Genomic DNA, 19379 nt, shown 5'->3' with positions numbered 1-19379 from the left:
TTCGTCTGCCCTGCACCAATTCTCACTGTTGTTAGCTCCTTGCTTTCTACCAGTGACCCGTGCTTGCTTGACTGCTAGCCTCTCTGGACTCTAGACCAGCAGTGCCCACTGCCTGGGCCTCAGGAACCGTGAGGAGAGCCCACGTGGGCACTTTTCCAAGTTACCTGGAATTTAGCTAAGCTTGGAGATCGACATAATGGCGTTACTAGACAGAAAAAGAACACCTGCAATTCAGTATCATCTGTCGACTTTCTAAAGCCCATGGGCTCTGCTCTCTCCCTGCAAGTCCCATACTGACATTTATTCTCCTTGGACCCAGGCCACCACGTCTTCAAGGGTGTTCTTTCTTATGTTAGAATTTTCTTTTCTCTTCTTCTCTAAACTCCAATCCCATTCCACTCTCATCCCTGTTGCATCCCTATAGAGAAAGCAGCACACACACCCTCCCCCCAACAATCCCCCCCACACCCGTCACCGCAGCGTCCCCTTCTGTCTTGCTCTGAGCCCGAGTGTCTGGGTTCATGCCCTCACATCTCGGCTACTCATCTTACCTACCTGGCTACATGACAGCACCACTGTAAGCCTTGGGCTCCTCACTGACAGAATGCAGCCAGGAGCACTGATTATATAAAAGTAAATCGTGTGTGTGTGTGTGTGTGTGTGTGTGTGTGTGTGTGTGTGTTAGTTGCTCAGTCATGTCTGACTCTTTGCAACCCTATGGACTGTAGCTGTCCGGGCTCCTCTGTCCATGGAATTCTCCATATCTAGAGTGTGTGTGTGTGTGTGTGTGTGTGTGTGTGTGTGTGTGTGTGTTGCTCAGTCTTGTCTGACTCTTTGCAACCCCATGGACTGTAGCTGTCCAGGCTTCTCTGTCCATGGAATTCTCTAGGCAAGAATACTGGAGGGGGTTGCCATTTCCTTCTTCAGGGCATCTGATCTTCCATCTACCCAGGGATCAAACTTGGGTCTCCCACATTCAGGCAGATTCGTTACTGTCTGGACCACCAGGGAAGCATATAGGATTTAAATCTAAATTAGGACAGATGTTGCTTTTCAATGGTATAGAGGAAGAGTGAAGGGCAAAAAATTTTTCAGTGATCTAGAGCAAGAGTGAGGAGCAAAAGATAAAACACATAGGGAGAGCTGAGGGGCTGGAGATTGAGACAGCAGTTGGAAGACTTGATCAGGAAGGGGAGACAAGAAATTGGATAAACGCTAACCAGGGGAGGAGTTCAGAAAGGAGAGAGTACCCAAAGTGGCGGAGAGGACAGAGGGGCTGATGTTTGAGCAAAGCCTACTGGATGTGGCCAACTTGGAACTCTTTGCTGAATGTGGGTTCAGATATTTGATTCTAGTGGAGAGGAAGCAAGAGAGAGTGGAAAGAACGTGGGCTTCAGAAACAGGCAAATCTGAAAACATGGGCTTCAGAGCATGGGCTTCAAATCCTTGTTCATTCACTTGCTAGGTATTTGACTTTGTGCATATTATACTCATTCTTTTGGTCCTCAGTTGCCTTAACTGCAAAACAGAGATAATTATTCTTAGAATTGTAGGGAAAATTAGGAATAACATAAACTACATGGCACATAGTAGCCACTCAATAAATGGTTGCTATCACTGTGCACGTCTGTATTTTACTTAAACTTATTTCAGATGGAAATTTGATATTAATGTCTTGAAAACCTGTGAATAGAAGATAGTGGTAAAAGTAATACAAGGCAAACAAATTTAAAAGTTGTATTTATTTTTCCAGCTTTATTGAGATGTAATTGATGTACAATATTGTTTAAGACTACAACGTTCTGATTTTATATATGTATATCCTGCAAACTGATTACCTGGATAAGGTTATTTAACACATTCATCCCCTCACATACTTACAATTGTGTGTGTATGTATAGTGAGAGCTTTAAAATCTATTCTCTTAACAACTTTCAAAACATTTTAATGGGGGGATTCTCTAGCAGTCCAGTTGTTAAGACTCCACGCTTCCACTGCAGGGGGCACGAGTTCGATCCCTGCTGAGGGAACTGAGATCCCACAAGTCACCCAGGGCAGCCAATTTTTAAAAAAAATTTTAACAGTATTTTATTTAATGTCCAAACTATGTCAAACTATTGTCATTTCAACATGTATCCAATATAAGAAATTACTAATAAGAATAACTTACATTAAAAAAAATTTTTTTAAAGGAGACTTAAGTGACTGAAAGTAATTTAAAACATGCCAGAAACCCATCCGTGTTTCTCTTTATCTTACTTAGGAGAGTTAAGGGAGAACTCTTAACTGATACTCTTAACTCTTAAATGATATGAAAATAACATTTTTATGCTGTGGTTTGGTGCTATTTAAGGCTGTTTCCTTGCACTAAACTCACTGCATGACCCACGAGTGTTCAAGGTTCCGCTTTGGGAAACACTGACCTCATCTCATCCTCCTGTGTTTTACAAGTGGGAGTAACAGAGATTCAGGAGTGGCTGTCCTGAGGTCATGGGCAGAGGCAGGGTTAGAACTCAGCTTCGTTTTTGCTGTACCCAAGCTTCCTTGGGATTTCAGTGCAGTGATGGGGTGACTTGTGTGCAGGGGAAATTTGTGGCCCCACATTGGGGTGATGGAGGTTACCCTTTCCACCTCTCCTTTCCCCGGGGCCACATGTTTTCTCATTCTACTTCATACGTCTTTCTGCAGAGTGGTCTTCTGTGCTTAATTACCCAAAAGCACATCACCAACAATGACTGCTGCCCATATCTACGTAATCTCTCAGCTTTATTGCCCATCTGCATCTGACCAGTCTCATCCTATTGCAGCTCAGATTTTAAAGAGAGAGAATATGAGTGCTCACTGGCCAGCCGGTGATGGGCCGCCGCTGAGTCAAGGGCCTGCCTGGGTCAAGTCAGTGGCCCAGGGTCACATGGCCCACCTCACTGTCAGAAAAGCCCAAGGTCCAAAGAAGCATCTCTGAGAAGGGAGAGTGGAGAGCACAGCGAAACGATGACACATCATCACAGAGACTGTAGGCAGCTAAGCAGGGCCCTGCCACTGGCCAACGGCACAGGGCATCTAATTCTGTAGACACCGTTATGTGAGGAGGACAGAAGAAAGAGGATCAACAATCGGCATTTACATAGTGACTGTCATCTCAAATGCCAAAGGCATGCCTGTTGTGTTACAGAGGTAACTTAAGTCTAGCCCCGTGGGTTTCAGAGAACGAGGCTTTTCCTGCTTGTGTAGATGGTGCCTCCGCGGCCTCACTGCCATGCTCTCCTCACTCATAACCCCCCACAGAGGAACCTTGCTATCAAAGGCCCAGTGTCACCTCTGCTTATGGAATGGCATGGGGGCAAAGGGGGGAAAGACAGCTAAAAGCACAGGCAGAGGAAAATCAGTCCAACAAGCTCAACGTATAAACAAGAGCTGGAAAGTGTAATGGCAGGTCCCTGCACGTGCTGTACTGACGCGACAGGAAAACGAGTCCTGGACTTCACCTCCTGACTGACGGACTTGTCCCCTGATGGCCTCATCCTGGTCCCATGCTCATCTCTCCTCTGGTTCTCCCGGAAGAGAGCCCAGGAAAGAATAGGAAGGTGAGAACAAAAGGATCCGAGAGCATGAAGAAGGGGGACCCAGATGCCAATTGATGTGAGGATGAAGAAAGAGCCAGGCAGTTCATGTATTGCTGCCTCTGCTGCTGCTGCTAAGTCGCTTCAGTTGTGTCCGACTCTGTGTGACCCCATAGACGGCAGCCCAACAGGCTCCCCCATCCCTGGGATTCTCCAGGCAAAAACACTGGAGTGGGTTGCCATTTCCTTCTCCAATGCGTGAAAGTGAAAATTGAAAGGGAAGTCGCTCAGTCATGTCCGACTTGTAGCGACCCCATGGACTGCAGCCCACTGGGCCCTTCCATCCATGGGATTCTCCAGGCAAGAGTACTGGAGTGGGGTGCCATTGCTTTCTCCGGGTTCACGTATTAGGAAGCAAGAACTTAGGGAAGATGACGGAGTGAAGACCAGAATACTGTGGGACTTCCCTGGTGGTCCAGTGGCTGAAACACCCCACTCCCAATGCAGGGGGCTTGGGTTTGATCCCTGGTTGGGAAATTAAGGTTCTAAATGCTGAAACTAAGAGTTCACATGATGCAGCTAAAGATTCTGCAAGATTGAGGGCAGGAGGAGAAGGGGGTGACAGAGGATGAGATGGTTGAATGGCATCATCGATTCAATGGACATGAGTTTGAGCAAACTCCAGGAGATAGTGAAGGACAGGGAAGCCTGGATTGCTGCAGTCCGTGAGGTGGCAACAAGTAGTGACTGAACAACTGAACAACAATGCTGCAGTTAAGACCTGGTGCAGAGCCAAATAAATAAATCTCTCTATATATTTGTTTTTTTAAAGGACAATGACTTGTGACAAGAGGGAGGACATTAGTCTACCTGGAGGGGACTGGGTTAGAAAGACAGAGGGACATTCCTCTAAAATCTTCACCTCTACAATGGGGGAAGATTTATCAGGGAGTGGTTTAACCTTGCTGAGAATTCCAAATACCCTGTCCTGTTACCAAGCCGTGTCAGATGACATCGTCTGAGGAGCGATTTGTTTAAATGTGGTTCCCATACAAAGCCAGCTGGCCCAGAATTGTCATCAGGTTTTCTAGGAAACACGGACAATCTGGATAAGATCACGGAGCAGATTCCCAGGGAAATGGAAGGTTTTAGTGCCAGAGGTAGCTCCCAGGACAGTAGTTTATAAAAAGGTGCCCGCTGCTCATGATCCCTCGGGAGAAGGCTCCATACAGGCCCCCCGCTGGCTGGAGTTTATTTTTATAGCTAATGGCTCAGATTCCTTGGGCCTTGCAAGCAGATAGAGCAGGCTGAAATCACCACGAGTCCCATTTTAGCTGATGAGAAATTTCTCAAAAGAGATGACACACTCAGCTTCTGAATATTTTATGTCCCATCTGTTGCCTCAAACAAAAGCAAAAGCGGCCACAACGCCTGGCCCTTTCCTGATGCTGCCCTTCCTGACCCCTTCTTCCCTGTCGTCTTCTCTGCCACTCTAGTCTCATGTTACTAGAACCCTTTTTCCTTCTCTCTTTATTTATTTATTCATCGGTTCATTCATTCTTTTTTTTTTTTAAAAAGCATAATTAACTCTCTTGTGCCTTGCAGCGGTCAATAAGATACAGTTCTTGCTTGACAGGAACTCTCAGTAAGGAATGGAGACAGACAGGAAACATTTGATAAGTGCTGTCACAGGGTGAGGGACAAAGGGTGTGCTCGACCGAACCTGAGATCAGTAAAGAGTCAGTTGATCAGGAAAGGTTTGTGTTATGTCTTGAGGTTTGCGGAGAAATGATACAAGGGGAAGGGGGATGGCAGGCAGAGAGAGATGTAAAGTGAATGGAGGTATAAGCCAGGGTGAGGAGTGTTTGGAGATTTCAAAGTAATTCAGTGAAGGGGACTTCCCCGGTGGTCCCTTGGCTAAGATTCTGCACTCTCATTGCAGGGGCCCAGGTTCAGTCCTTGGTCAGGGAACTAGATCCCACCCCCTGCAACTAAAGATCCTGCTTACTGACAAAAATCAAAGATTGTGGGTGCCACAACTAAGACCCAACACAGCCAAATAAATGAATGGAAAGTGAAAGTGTTAGTTGCTCAGTCATGTCTGACTGTTTGCAACCTCATGGACTGTAGCCCACCAGGCTCCTCTGTCCATGGAATTCCCCAGGCAAGAATACTGGAGTGGGTTGCCATTTTCTCCTCCAGGGGCTCTTCCTGACCTAGGGATCGAACCCGCATCTCTTGTATCTTCTGCATTGGCAGGTGGATTCTCTTACCACTGTGCCCCCTGGGAAGCCTCAAAAGTGATTATTTTAGTGAGGAAAGTGAACTGAAGGTGAGGCCTGCCAAGAGTCAGGGATGTCATCTCTTGTATCTTCTGCATTGGCAGGTGGATTCTCTTACCACTGTGCCCCCTGGGAAGCCTCAAAAGTGATTATTTTAGTGAGGAAAGTGAACTGAAGGTGAGGCCTGCCAAGAGTCAGGGATGTCAGAATCAAATATTAGTCTAATGGTCCAAATGACAATGTCCATCTCAGCTAAGGAAGTGACAGTGAGGACGGAGAGAAGAGGATACATTTGAAGACTATTTCAGAATATTGAAAACCTGTGGTCGACTGCATGGGGGAGAAGCAGGAGGGGACAGGGCAGGGAAGAAATGAAAATGTCTCCCAGGTTTCCAGCCTCAATACTGAATAGTGACTACTGGAGAAGAAATGGATTTGAGAGTGCAGATTTTGAAGCCCTGAACTGGACATACACAGAGGTCATGAGGTAGAGGAGCTAAATGACCATCTTGGAGCCCAAGAGAAAGCATGAATGAATAATAAAGGTTTGGAGCCTAACAAATCCAGATAGAGTGAAAGTCTTGTGTGTCCTGGTCACAGGCTCCTTGGTGTCAGACACTGTGTCTTATAGATCCTCAGACTTCCCCCACATGCAGTATAAGTAATAAACATTCAAACAATACTTGGTGAATTAAGTCAGTGTAATGATGTCCTCTGAAAATCCAGTAGTAGTGAGAAGAGATGTGGGAGGGAGCCATGCATGGCAGTACTCTCTGGTGGGTTCCTCATGCTGTAATCTCCCAGGAGAACTGGAAGAGAGAGAGAGCTGGAAGACTCACACAGGCTCTAGTAAAGCTTAACCAATAAGGCCTACTGGTGTTTATTTTTTTTAGTGTATTTTAAAATATTTATTTTTATTTATTTGGCTGCATCGTCTTAGTTGCTGTACTTGGAATCTTTAGTTGCAGCATGTGGGATCTAGCTCCCCAACCAGGGCTTGAACCCGGGCCCCCTGCAGTGGTGGCACAGAATCTTAGCCACTGGACCACCAAGGAAGTCCCCCCACTTGTTTTTAAAGGCAATCTCTCCTCTTGGGTACATTCATTAAAACAGCGATTTAAAATGATGTTTGCTGGATGCAACTAGAGATTATTGTACTAACTGAAGTAAGTCAGAAGAAAGAAAGACAAATAATGTATGATATCACTTTTATGTGGAATCTAAAATATGATGCAAATGGGCCTATCTATGAAGCAGAAACAGATTCACAGACATAGAGAATCTACTTGCGGTTACCAAAGAGGTGGGGGAGGGGAGGGATGGATTGGGAGTTTGGGATTACATATAGAGTGGATAAACAAGGTGCTACCATACAGCACAGGGGACACATTCAGTATCCTAGGATAAACCATAATGGAAAAGAATATTGAAAATATGTGTATAAGTCATTCTGCTATACAACAAAAATTAACACAATATTGTGAATCAACTGTGCTTCAATTAAAAAATAAATTAAAGGGACTTGTCTGGTGGTCCAGTGGTTAAGACTCTGCCTGCCAATGCAGGCGATATGCCTTGTAGCAACTAGACCCCAGCGCCACAACTACTGAGCCCGTGCACTCTAGAACTCTCGAGCTGCAACACGAGAAGCCACTGCAATGAGAAGCTCACACACCAAATCGAAGACCAGCCCCCACTCCCACAACTAGAGAAAGCCAGAGCGCAGCAACGAAGATCCAGTGCAGCCAAAATAAATAAATAAATACATACATACATACATAAAAATAGATAAAATTATGTTTTCTTGCTTTAAGAATAGTTAGTGGCTTTGGTGAATCCATTCTAAAAAAAAGTCCAGAATTACTATAACAAAAGAATGTTCTATATTTATAATGCAAAAGACTAAAAATAATTTATATGATCCAATGATACAGGCATGCTCAAGGACATTAAAGCATATATACTGGATGGAAGTCACACAACTATTAAAAAATCACTATTATGGGGAGTCTGTAGTAACATGGAGGATGCTTGGGACACAATACTAAATGAAAAGGCAAAATTGAGTTTATACTTCAATGGGGATACTTATCCTGGGCTCTTGTGAGCATTAAATGAGATCATTTATTCAACAAATATTTGTTGATCACCTCCCATGTAACAGGCACTTTTCTAGGGACTGGAAATATAGCAGTGAACAAAATAGACAACAGTCTGCCCTGTGGAGCTTATGCTCCAGTGGAGAGAGACAGACAAACGTAAGCCAGGAAAATATTCATTATGTTATGTAGTGATAAGAGACAAGAAGGAAGATAGAACAGAGGGAAGGAGGTGGAGCCCTGGGGACTGCAGTTTCAGACAAGATGCCCAGGGACAGCTTTCCTGAGGAGGTGATCACTGAACTGAAGAGAATGAGGAAACTGGCCACGGGGTCCATGGGGGAACGTGGTCAGGCAGAGGGGACAGCCCGCAGAAGAGCATCAAGGCGGGAGAGTGCCTGTAATACTCTAGAAATGGCCAAGGGGGGTCACAGCGGAGAGCAGCAGGGACCAGATTATGGAGGGCTAATGTGCAATACCGCATTGTCAGGATTTTGGCTTTTTCCTACAAGGGAAACCAGAGCCCTTGAAGGGAGCAGAGAAATGATGCGACCTGGCTTATGCTTAATAGGATCACCCTGGCTGCTCTGTTGAAAATAGGCTACAAAGGGTCAGAAGCAGAGATCAGCTGGGAGCCTATTATAATCCAGGCAAGAGAGAATGGTGGCTTGGGCCAGGAAGGGGGCAGTGAGAGGCTGAGAAGGGGCTGGCTTTTGGCTATATTTAGAAGTAGAGATAATAGGATTTGCTGACAGATTGAAAGTGGAGTGTAAAAGAGAAGAGTCAAGTACTCAAGGTTTTTGACTGCAAGAATAGTTTCCATTTACCAAAACTGGGAAGACTGTAGGAGGAACGGGTTTGGGGTGGAAGAGATCAGTATTGAATGTGCACGTTGGACATGTCTGTTACACAAGCACAGCAGAAGCTGTTGGTGCCTCACTTGTGCCTCTTTGGGTCTTACCATCTCAGTGCATGCAAGCCGGGCCTTCGTCTCTCATCTCTTTGCCTCTAGGCTTTCTCTAGCTGCTGGAGGTGCTTTTCCTGCATGCATGGGAGGCCACAAATACAGGGGAATTAACATCTGTCAAGAGCATCCAACAACCAGTTACTGGCAGTAACTGGTGTACCCCCGCTCTCTCACACTTCTCATCAGTCAGTCAGTTCAGTTCAGTCGTTCAGTCATGTCCGACTCTTTGCAACCCCATGAATCGCAGCACGCCAGGCCTCCCTGTCCATCACCAACTCCCAGAGTTCACTCAAACTCACGTCCATCAAGTGGGTGATGCCATCCAGCCATCTCATCCTCTGTCGTCCCCTTCTCCTCCTGCCCCCAATCCCTCCCAGCATCGGAGTCTTTTCCAATGACTCAACTCTTCACATGAGGTGGCCAAAGTACTGGAGTTTCAGCTTTAGCATCATTCCTTCCAAAGAACTCCCAGGACTGATCTCCTTTAGAATGGACTGGTTGGATCTCCTTGCACTCCAAGGGACTCTCGAGAGACTTCTGCCACACCACAGTTCAAAAGCATCAATTCTTCGGCTAGTAAAACTCAAATGATAACTTGCAGCAGGATTTTTGGAGGATGGAGGGAACAAAAAAAGATCCCCACTGAAAAATGAAGCAGTCAGCACCATAAACCTCATGGATCAGTTTATTAAAGGGTAACTCATAAGGTGGGCTCAGGATTGGACAGACGATGATCTGGAAGCGTTTGTAGGATGTACTCTGCACTGCCAACCTGCCACTGGGACAATTTTAGAGCTAACCTAGGACATGGGGGTATATGTACGTGCTTAAAACAGGAAGTGTATTTCTAAATCAAGATGATTGAAAGGGTAACAAGTCTTGTGGGTACCAGGAATATGTCATCAAAAGTCTTCATCATTATTTGGGAACTAATAGAGCATAGAGGTCACCTGGACTTAACAATCCTTCAACAGTATCTATGCAGTGAAAAATCCACCTGCCAATACAGGATACCCGGGTTTGATCCCTGGGTTGGGAAGATCCCCTAGAGAAGGAAATGGCAACCCACTCCAGTATTCTTGCCTGGAAAACCCCATAGACAGAGTAGGCTGGTAGGCTACATACAGTCCATGGGACACAAAGAGTCAGACACAACTTAGCGAATAAACAACAATATTAACTACAAAGCTCCTGACAACAGAAAAGTGATTTACTGCATGGTGCAGTCCTGGATAGGGTCAGTGGAAGGACAGGAGGAATTGTATGGGCCCAGGATGGTGTCAGTTGTGCTAAGAGTCATTCAGAATTAACGGGTAACTTGCTTAGTAACACGTCCTTAATTGGTTGCGTTTCCTTTCCTCTCTTACTTTCTCATTCTTCTACCACTGTTTGCTGGGTACAGCTGTACCATTCCTCATCAACTGTTCGCAACTGAATCACTACCTCATGATCTGCTTCGGAACCCAAACTGAGACAATCACATGGAGAGGTCTTGTAGGCAGGTGTATATATGAACCTGGGATCACCAAGGAAATGATTGTAGAGATGGCCAAGGACTAAGCCTTCAGGTGTCCAACATTTAGAGGCTGGGCAGATGAAAAGAACATAGCAAACGAACCTTAGAAGAAGTGGCAAGAGGTAGGAGGAAAACCAAGAGTGCGTGTTTTCTCAGAAACTCAGTGCAAAGATGTTCTAGGAGGAAGGATGAGCCTGAGAACTGGCCATTGTTTTTAGCAATTTGGAGGGCATCGGTGGCCCTGAGAAGAGCATTTTTAGTAGCATTATCTCTTAGGCTCAAGATATAATGGGGGTGGGACTTCCCTGGTGGTCCAGGGGTTAAGAATCTGCCTAGTAATACAGTGACACGAGTTTGATCCCTGGTTGGGGAACTAAGACCCCACGTGCTGAGGGGCACCTAAGGCAGCATGCCACAACTAGAAAAGCACGTGCGCCCGAGTGCCACAACTAAGATTCATTTGGCAACTCAGCCAAATAAATAGATAAATTAAAAATACATATATAGTGGGAGGACCGGAGGCAGTGACATAGGACCAGATCTTTAAGGGAGCTTTTCTATACAGAGAATGAGAAAAAGAGGTCTAATGCTGAAGGGGGAAGTGAGGTCAAGAGAGGCTTTTCTGCGACTTCTCAAAAACTTTTAAAGGTGTTCAGTGTACATAAATATACAAGTGAAGTTTTAAAATCTGAAATATTCAGTTAAGTGAATTTTCCAACTAAAAACAACCTATATAACCACCACCAAGTTCAAGAGAAAACATCCCCAGTACTTCAGAGGCTCCCCATCCCCACTTCTATTTACTACATCCACACATATAACTGGGCTTTCCTGGTGGCTCAGTGGTAAAGAATCCCACCTGCCACTGCAAGAGACCTAGGTTTGATCCCTGGGTCGGGAAGATCCCCTGGGGAAGGAAATGGCAACCTACTCCAGTATGCTTGCCTGGGAAATCCCATGGCCAGAGGAGCCTGGGGGGCTACAGTCCATGGGGTCTCAAAAGAGTAGGACACGATATAGCGACTACACAACAAGTGTAACCACTATCCTGACTTTTAACATCACAGATTACCTGTAAAACTATGTAAGTGACCTCACACAGCATGTCTTCTTTTTTGTCTTGTTTCATGTGCTCAATATTAAATTTGTGAAAACCGGGGCTTCCCTGGTGGTCCAGTGGTTAGGACCCAGCACCCTCACTGCCAGGGCCCCTAGTGCGATCCATGGTGCAAATCACACAGCATAGGCAAAAAAAAAAAAAAAAAAATTTGGGAAAACCATTCGTATTATTTTGTGTAGTTTAGATGCTTCATTCTTATGCTATACAGCAGCTCATCTTATGCTATACAGCAGTACGAATATATTATAATTTATGCAATCTACTGTTGATGAACATGAGGATAGTTTCCAATTTGGGGCTACTATGAATAATGTTACTATGAATATTTTAGTACAGTCTTTTGCTAGCATGTATGTATTTTTGTTGGGAAGATTTTCTCATTTTTCTTAGATGGGTAAATAGCATGAATGTATGCAGGTGGAAAAGATTAAGTAGAAAGGTTAAAATTGATGATGCAGGAGAGAAGGAAGAAATTTTTGCTGCCTATTCTTGAGTAGATGAGAATAGATGGAATCTATTCAACATGTAGAGGCATCTTAGCCAGGCCTTAGGAGCAGGGACCATTTATCCAGAGGAACAAAAAGGAAGACAGAGTTTATGAGCACAGATTCAGGTAGGTTGGAAGACTTGGGGAAATTCTCTTCTATTGCTTTCTTTACTCAATAAAATAGAAAGCAAAGTCATTCAGCTATGAGCAAGGAGAGAAAGTATTAAAGAACTGATGGGAGAAAAGGAGCTGTGAAAGTATCATCTAAAAGTGTAGGAGTGAAAAATGAATAAATAAATAAGAGTGTAGGAGTGTTATTGGACCAGACAAATAAAGTGTTTGCCAGGAGCATTAAAGATGCACCCGAGGTTATAAACCATGAATTCAAAGTGAGACAAGCCATCATGGTCACTGATGGGTACAGGCAGAGAGTAGGTGAGAGGCTCGGTGTAACCAGGTATGTTTTAGCTGAGTGAACAGGATGAGAGAGAGAGCAGAGATGCTGAAGGAGCACGCAAATCCATGCCAACGACAATAAAAATGCTTCTCCAACACATGGCATCATCCTCCCAGTTCCTCAACCCAGAAACCTTGACCTCTTCTTCAACCCGAAACCTTAGCTGAACCCCCAGTCCTACTGACTCCGCCTTCTAAATATCTCACCCTTTTCTAGTTGATTAAGCTGTTGTAATCTGTCTCCCTCATCCGTGTTTATCCACACTGCAGCCAGAAGTGATCTTTTAGAAAATGCAAGCCTGGTTGTGTAAGATAGCTCTCTGCTTGAAACTTTCTAGTGGTTTCTTTTGGTTACCAGAGGGAAGGGTTGGGGGCAGAGGGGATAGTTAGGGAGTCTGGGATTGACACTGCTATATTTAAAATGGGTAACAAGGCCTTACTGTGTAGCACAGGGAACTCTGCTCAATATTATGTAACAACCTAAATGGGAAAAGAATTTGAAAAAGAATGGTATATGTATAACTGAAATCACTTTGCTGTTCAGCTGGAACTAACACAACATTGTTGTTATTTATCAACTATGTGCTGTGCTGTGCTTAGTCACTCAGTTGTGTCTGAATCTTTGCAACCCCATGGACTGTAGCCCGCCAGGCTTCTCTGCCCATGGGGATTCTCCAGGCAAGAATACTGGAGTAGGTTGCCATGCCCTTTCTCAGGGGATTGTCCCAACCCAGGGATCGAACCTAGGTCTCCCCAGATTCTTTACCATCTGATCAACTATACTCTAATATAAAATAAAATAAAGAAAAAAAGAAAAGGAACTTTCCCATGATTTCTCAAAGTCCTTAATCTGAGGTCCAGAATATGACTCCGGGACTTTGGTCCTGACTGACTCTCTGGCTTCATCTTGGCTTATCTTTTCCTTCATTCCCCATGTGCCAGCTCCACTCTCTTCTTTCAGTTCCTCCTGGAGGTGCCTAAGTGGGGGTGCCAACTGGGATGAAGGAGGAAAATATTAAAGCCTTTTTTATATTTGTAATTGCATGGTTTTTAATATCTATGATTACACATATTAACAGTGTGTATATTTATAGTTACAGTTCAGTTACAGTTCAGTCACTCAGTCATGTCCAATTCTTTGTGACCCCATGGACTGCAGCATGCCAGGACTCCCTGTCCATCACCAACTCCTGGAGTTTACTCAAACTCATGTCCATTGAGTCAGTGATGCCATCCAACCATCTCATCCTCTGTCATCCCCTTCTCCTCTGACAACACGTGGTCCACTGGAGAAGGGAATGGCAAACCACTTCAGTATTCTTGCCTTGAGAACCCCATGAACAGTATGAAAAGGCAAAAAGATATGCTTAAAAATGTTTTATTAGTAAGGGAAGCTAATCAAAAAAGTGTATAGACCAGTCCCCTAAGGTGTCAGGGGCTTTCCTATCTCAAGGTCTTTTCTCCTATACATCCCTATATACCCCTATATATATATCCACCTCCACACATATATCTCCTTATTGCTTCTCCCCTACTTTCCTCTAGTTAACACTTAGACTCCAGGGAAAGTGTTAGAAAGTCTTCCCTGACTCCATGACTCGGGGTGCATCCCCTTGTGTTCCACTCTACTGCAGCCTGCTCTCTCACCCTCCAAGCTTGCTGTGCTGGACATCTCCCGTCTGCTTCCCCAGGTCCATTTTCCACCCTTCATTTTCCACTCTGTCCCAGACTATAGTCCTCTAGGTTCCAGCTGGGTTTGGTTTGTAGGGAGATCTTGCAGGGGATCAAAGGAAGGAGAGCAAGGTTCTGAGCTCTGTCCCCCCAGCCTGACTGTGAGGTTGATTCAGGCCAGCTGTACTCCGGAAGAATGGTCGCAGCTCCTCTCAAGGCAGCTGTCTCTACACAGCACTCTCTAGGTTCTAGTATCTTTTCCTTCCCCTTATCTCCTTGGTCCTAAAGACAGATTTTTGGTTGATCCACTCTAGGTTTGAAAAATTTGAATTAGTTGTTGACACTTAATGATTAGAATGAGTGCATTACAATTCCGATGTCTCTTGAAAAACATTAGATTTGACAACACTGAGTCTACATTCCCAATAGGAACAATTGTCTGAAGTTGAGTAACAGCTACCTCTTTGCTCTGAGGCATGTATTCCTCAGGATGCCACAGTCCCCACTACTCCCTGTTGCCTTACAGTAAGCCTGCCACCTTATTTCCACCCTAGCCTCTAGAGACATTTGAGTTTGCAAGTCCTGGTTTAAAGAATGTGTCAGTCTTTTCACTAAATTTGGAGAAAGGGGAGGTTTATCTTTCAAATTTCTCTGCTGCTTTCTTTCTCCTCTCTGCCACTACCCAGAGAGTCCTCTCTCTGCCATTGCTATCATCACCTCCAAAAACACTGCCCTGCTCTTAGGCATCCTCTGCTCCTATCCATTCCCCACACTTCAGCCTGAGTACGCATTCTAAAATGGAAATCAGGGACTTCCCTGATGGTCTAATGATTAAGAATCCACCTTGCCGTTCAGGGGACATGGGTTCGATTCCTGGTCAGGGAACTAAGATCCCACATGCCTCGGAGCAGCTAAGTCCTCACACCACAACTAGAGAGCCTGCACATTCTAGAGCTTGTGCTCCACAACAAGAGAAGCCTTCAAGCTGCAACTAGAGAAATCCCACTCACTGTAAGGAAGACCCAGTGCAGCCAAAAAAATTTTTTTTAAAGAATAAAATGAAAATCAGATTATGACAATCCCTTAAAACCTTAAAATGTCTTTCCACATTTTAAGAATAAATATTAAGAATAAAATGTTTTATTCTTCTCTAAAAATAAAGGCAATTTGAAAAAAATTTGAAGTGTAATTAACTTACCATATTATAATGGGCTTCCCTAAAATTATATTACTTTCAGGTATACAACATAGTGATCCAATATTTTTATATAATACAAAATGATCACCATAAGTCATCTGTCACCATATAGAGTTATTATATTATTGACTATATTCCCTAAACTATATATTACATCCCTGTGACTTTTATTTTATAACTGGAAGTTTGTACCTCTTAATCTATCCTTGTCATTTGAAAATGAAAAGCACAGCCTAAAAGTTGAGAATTATCTTTTATTCAGCAGGCAAAACTGAGGACTTAAGCGGGGAACACAGTCTCTCGGATATCTCTGAGAGATTACTCTGAAGAGGAATAAGAGGAACCAGAATATACAGGAGTTCTTGCAACAAAGACCAGGTAGTCAGAAGTCCAAAAGATTACTGTTAAAGAAAATCAGATATCCCAAGTTAAGGAATTCAGCACTTTTCTATGTCTGGGAAGATGCAAGAGTCTGGACTCATTGAAACCATTCCTGGGATATGCACCTCAGCTAATGGAGCCAATATCCTGTGCTTTCTCCTCCTGAGTCTCCTTGGGTGCAGGGGGCTGGGGTTGCGGATGGGGGTGACTGCCGGGCTGACTGCTTGATGGCTGGCATCCTATTTCCATCCCCAGTTCCTTCAGGGCTCACCTTCAGTGGCTGTAATGTGAAGGCTTGATGGCTGCAACATTCTTTGTTTACTGATAAATCAGGCAACATTTTTTCACATATAACCTATTTCTTCATTTCCTTCCTCCAAAGCTATATTTCTTTCTTTCTTTTTAAAAAATATTTCTTTATTTGGCTGCATCAGGTTTTAGTTGCAGCATGTGGGATCTTTTGTTGAAGTGCACAGGTTTCTCTCTAGTAGTCTTGACAGGGCATGGGGCGGGCTGGCTTAGTTGCCCTGAGGCACATGGGCGTCTTAGTTCCCCAACCAGGACTCGAATTTCCCCTGCTTTGGAAGGCAGATTCTTAACCACTGGACCACCAGGGAAGACCCAAGGCTACATTTCTTTCTTTCTTTCTTTTTAAATTTAAATTTATTTATTTTAATTGGAGGCTAATTACTTTACAATATTGTACTGGTTCCAAGGGTACATTTCTTGTAATAACTTCTAAGGCTCTGGGTCATGTGACACCAGCCTACTGCTCCGGGCTGGTTAGTGACTCCTTCCCCTCCACCCCCACCCACTTCAGTTCTCAATGTCCAACAAAGTGGGATCTTCAAACACAAACAGGACATCTTGCCCAGACCTGGCACACTGTCCCCTTCCCATGGCCAGGTATTGGGCCTCCTTCCTCACCTCCTGGTCACAGGGCGTATCACTTCTTAATGGGGAGCTGTCTGTTCTCCCATCCGCACCCCTTCCTAACACACGCCACAGTGTAATAAGGTTTTTCTCAAAGTCCCTCTGTCTCACGTGTCTGTCTTCTTCACCATCTGGAACACACTAGGTACTGCTGGAACATTTGTTGAAGGGGTGAACTTAGAGACCTAGTTCTTCATGGAACTGCGATTTCTACCACTTAGTGGCAATCCAGAACACCAGGGATTTTAAAATGTTTCCTGTGATTATACATTAGTGTTAGAGGAGGCATGGCTAGAATCTGATTTAACACAAAGTGGAGGAAGCAGGTTGGGACTAGAGTGAGCAGGCATAGGGTGTAGAATTTCAGGAAGGGCTTCCCCTCACAGCTCCTCTCTTGCCTCACTCTGACCCCGACTGGGAGGGCAGCCTCTGCTCACAACCATTCAGGTATACAATTGAAAAACCAAAGCTAGGATGGTGGTAAAGGGCGGGTTGGGATAGCCGCCTGACCTGCACGCAGTGCGAGGAGCGAGAGTGCCGCTCCCCGGCGGGAGGGGGCGGCAGAGAAGGGCCCGCACCTGAACTGAAGCTGGGCGGGCGCTGGGAGGACCAGGCGGAGAGGCGGCAAAACGGAAAAGGCAATGGCACCCCACTACAGTACTCTTGCCTGGAAAATCCATGGACGGCGGAGCCTGGTGGGCTGCCGTCTGTGGGGTCGCACAGAGTCGGACACGACTGAAGCGACTTAGCAGCAGCAGCAGCCCTTAAAAACAACAGCTTTGAGAACACAGGACGGCAAGGCTCCTATTTGACCTACTTGGAAAACAACTGCTTGGAGCAACTTTGGCACAGTGCTGTGCTCAGTCGCTCAATCATGTCTGACTGTTTGCGATCTCATGGACTGTAGCCCACCAGGCTCCTCTGTCCATGGAATTCTCCAGGCAAGAATACTGGAGTGGGTTGCTGTTTCCTTCTCCAGGGGATCTTCCCAACCCAGAGATCGAACCCAGGTCTCCTGAATTGCAGGCGGATTCTGAGCCTCTAGGGTAGCCCAAGAATACTGAGTGGGTAGCTTATCCCTTCTCCAGGTGATCTGCCCGACCCAGGGATCAGACCCAGGTCTCCTGCATTGTGAGGATGGCTTTATAATTCCAAGTGTACTAAAAAACCATGGAATTGCACACTATGGGTGGATTGTGTGCTGTGAGAATTATAGAAAATAAATGAATAAAATAACAGCTCGCCTAACGGGCTACGCAAAACCAGTTTCTGTTTCAGGTAAACAGCTGCCCGGATTCTTAATCCCAAAGACTGAAGAGTAGGAAAGCCACGACGAGGGAGGGGACCCCTACCCCCACCATCCCCCCCAACTCTGGGGGCTGGCCTGGGCGGTCAGTCCCTCTGCCTGGAGCATGGCCTGCGGAGGGAGGGCGCGGGAGCCCCCAGGGTTCCGCTCGGTAGAGCCTCCCCCACGATATTGAGATATTGCGGACGCCCTGAGCCAATGTGGGCGCATCAGCCACGGGGAAATTCTGCCGCTGTCTTCTGGGAGACCTATGACCTACTTTAACAAAACCACTGACACTCTTACTTTAAACTAGCTGCTTCTATTTTCACATGTGTAAGATAGAAGCTCAGCTGGTAGCTCAGCTGGTAAAGAATCCTCCTGCAAAGGAGACCCGGGTTTGATTCCTGGGTTGGGAAGATTCCCCCGGAGAAGGAGTAAGCTACCCACTCCAGTATTCTTGGGCTTTCCTAGTGGCTCAGCGAAGGCACTGGCAACCCACTCCAGTACTCTTGCCTGGAAACTCCCATGGACGGAGGAGCCTGGTGGGCTGTAGTCCATAGGGTGGCGAAGAGTCAGACGCGACTGAACGACTTCACTTTCACTTTTCCCTTTCATGCATTGGAGAAGGAAATGGCAACCCACTCCAGTGCTCTTGCCTGGAGAATCCCAGGGACGGGGTTGACTGGGAGGCTGCCGTCTATGGGGTTGCACAGAGTTGGACACGACTGACGTGACTTAGCAGCAGTGGCTCAGCCTCCGCCTGCAATGCAGACCTGGGTTCGATCTCTGGGTTGGGAAGAGCCCCTGGAGAAGGAAATGGCAACCCACTCCAGTATTCTTGCCTGGAGAATTCCATGGACAGAGGAGCCTGGCGGGCTACAGTCCATGAGGTCGCAAACAGTCAGACATGACTGAGTGACTGAGCACAAACACTGTGCCAAAGTTCTTCAGAGCAGTTGTTTTCCAAGTAGGTCAAATAGGAGCCTTGCCATCCTGTGTTCTCCAAAGTTTTCTTGCCTGGAAAATTCTTATCAAAGTCTGGTCCAGTTTGAGCGAAAAAAAAAAAAAAAAGAAGTGTCAGTTTTTAGTAGAGATTCATTCATTTTCAAACATTAACCATTTTTAATACATAATTCATTGATGTTAATTATATAATTAATTGTAGGAAAATTAAAAAAAGGAAAACCATCCATGATCCCCCTATTAATAATATAACCATTCTATCCATTTGGTGTATTATCTTGCCAGATTTTTTTCCCTATGCAAATGCATATTTGTGTTTTTCCTCATGTTCTTTGTTTCTAATGTTTATTTATTGGTTGCGCTGAGCCTTTGTCGCTTCATGCAGGCTTTCTGTAGCTGCACTGCACCGGCGTCTCATTGTTGGCTTCTCTTGTTGCAGAGCACAGGCTCCAGAGTGC

At 45.3% G+C, this 19379-nt stretch overlaps 1 protein-coding gene across 1 annotated transcript in view; it reads left to right on the top strand.

The window, feature by feature from the left end:
* NIM1K (NIM1 serine/threonine protein kinase) overlaps positions 1-19379 on the top strand; it is a 76392-nt gene that overhangs the window by 51467 nt on the left and 5546 nt on the right. The window lies entirely within an intron of this gene.

Source organism: Capra hircus, chromosome 20 (genome assembly GCF_001704415.2).
Source record: "Capra hircus breed San Clemente chromosome 20, ASM170441v1, whole genome shotgun sequence".
In the NCBI taxonomy this organism is placed as follows: Eukaryota; Metazoa; Chordata; class Mammalia; order Artiodactyla; family Bovidae; genus Capra; species Capra hircus.
The sequence above is the reverse complement of the archived record's forward strand: the minus strand, read 5'-3'. Positions and strand labels throughout refer to the sequence as shown.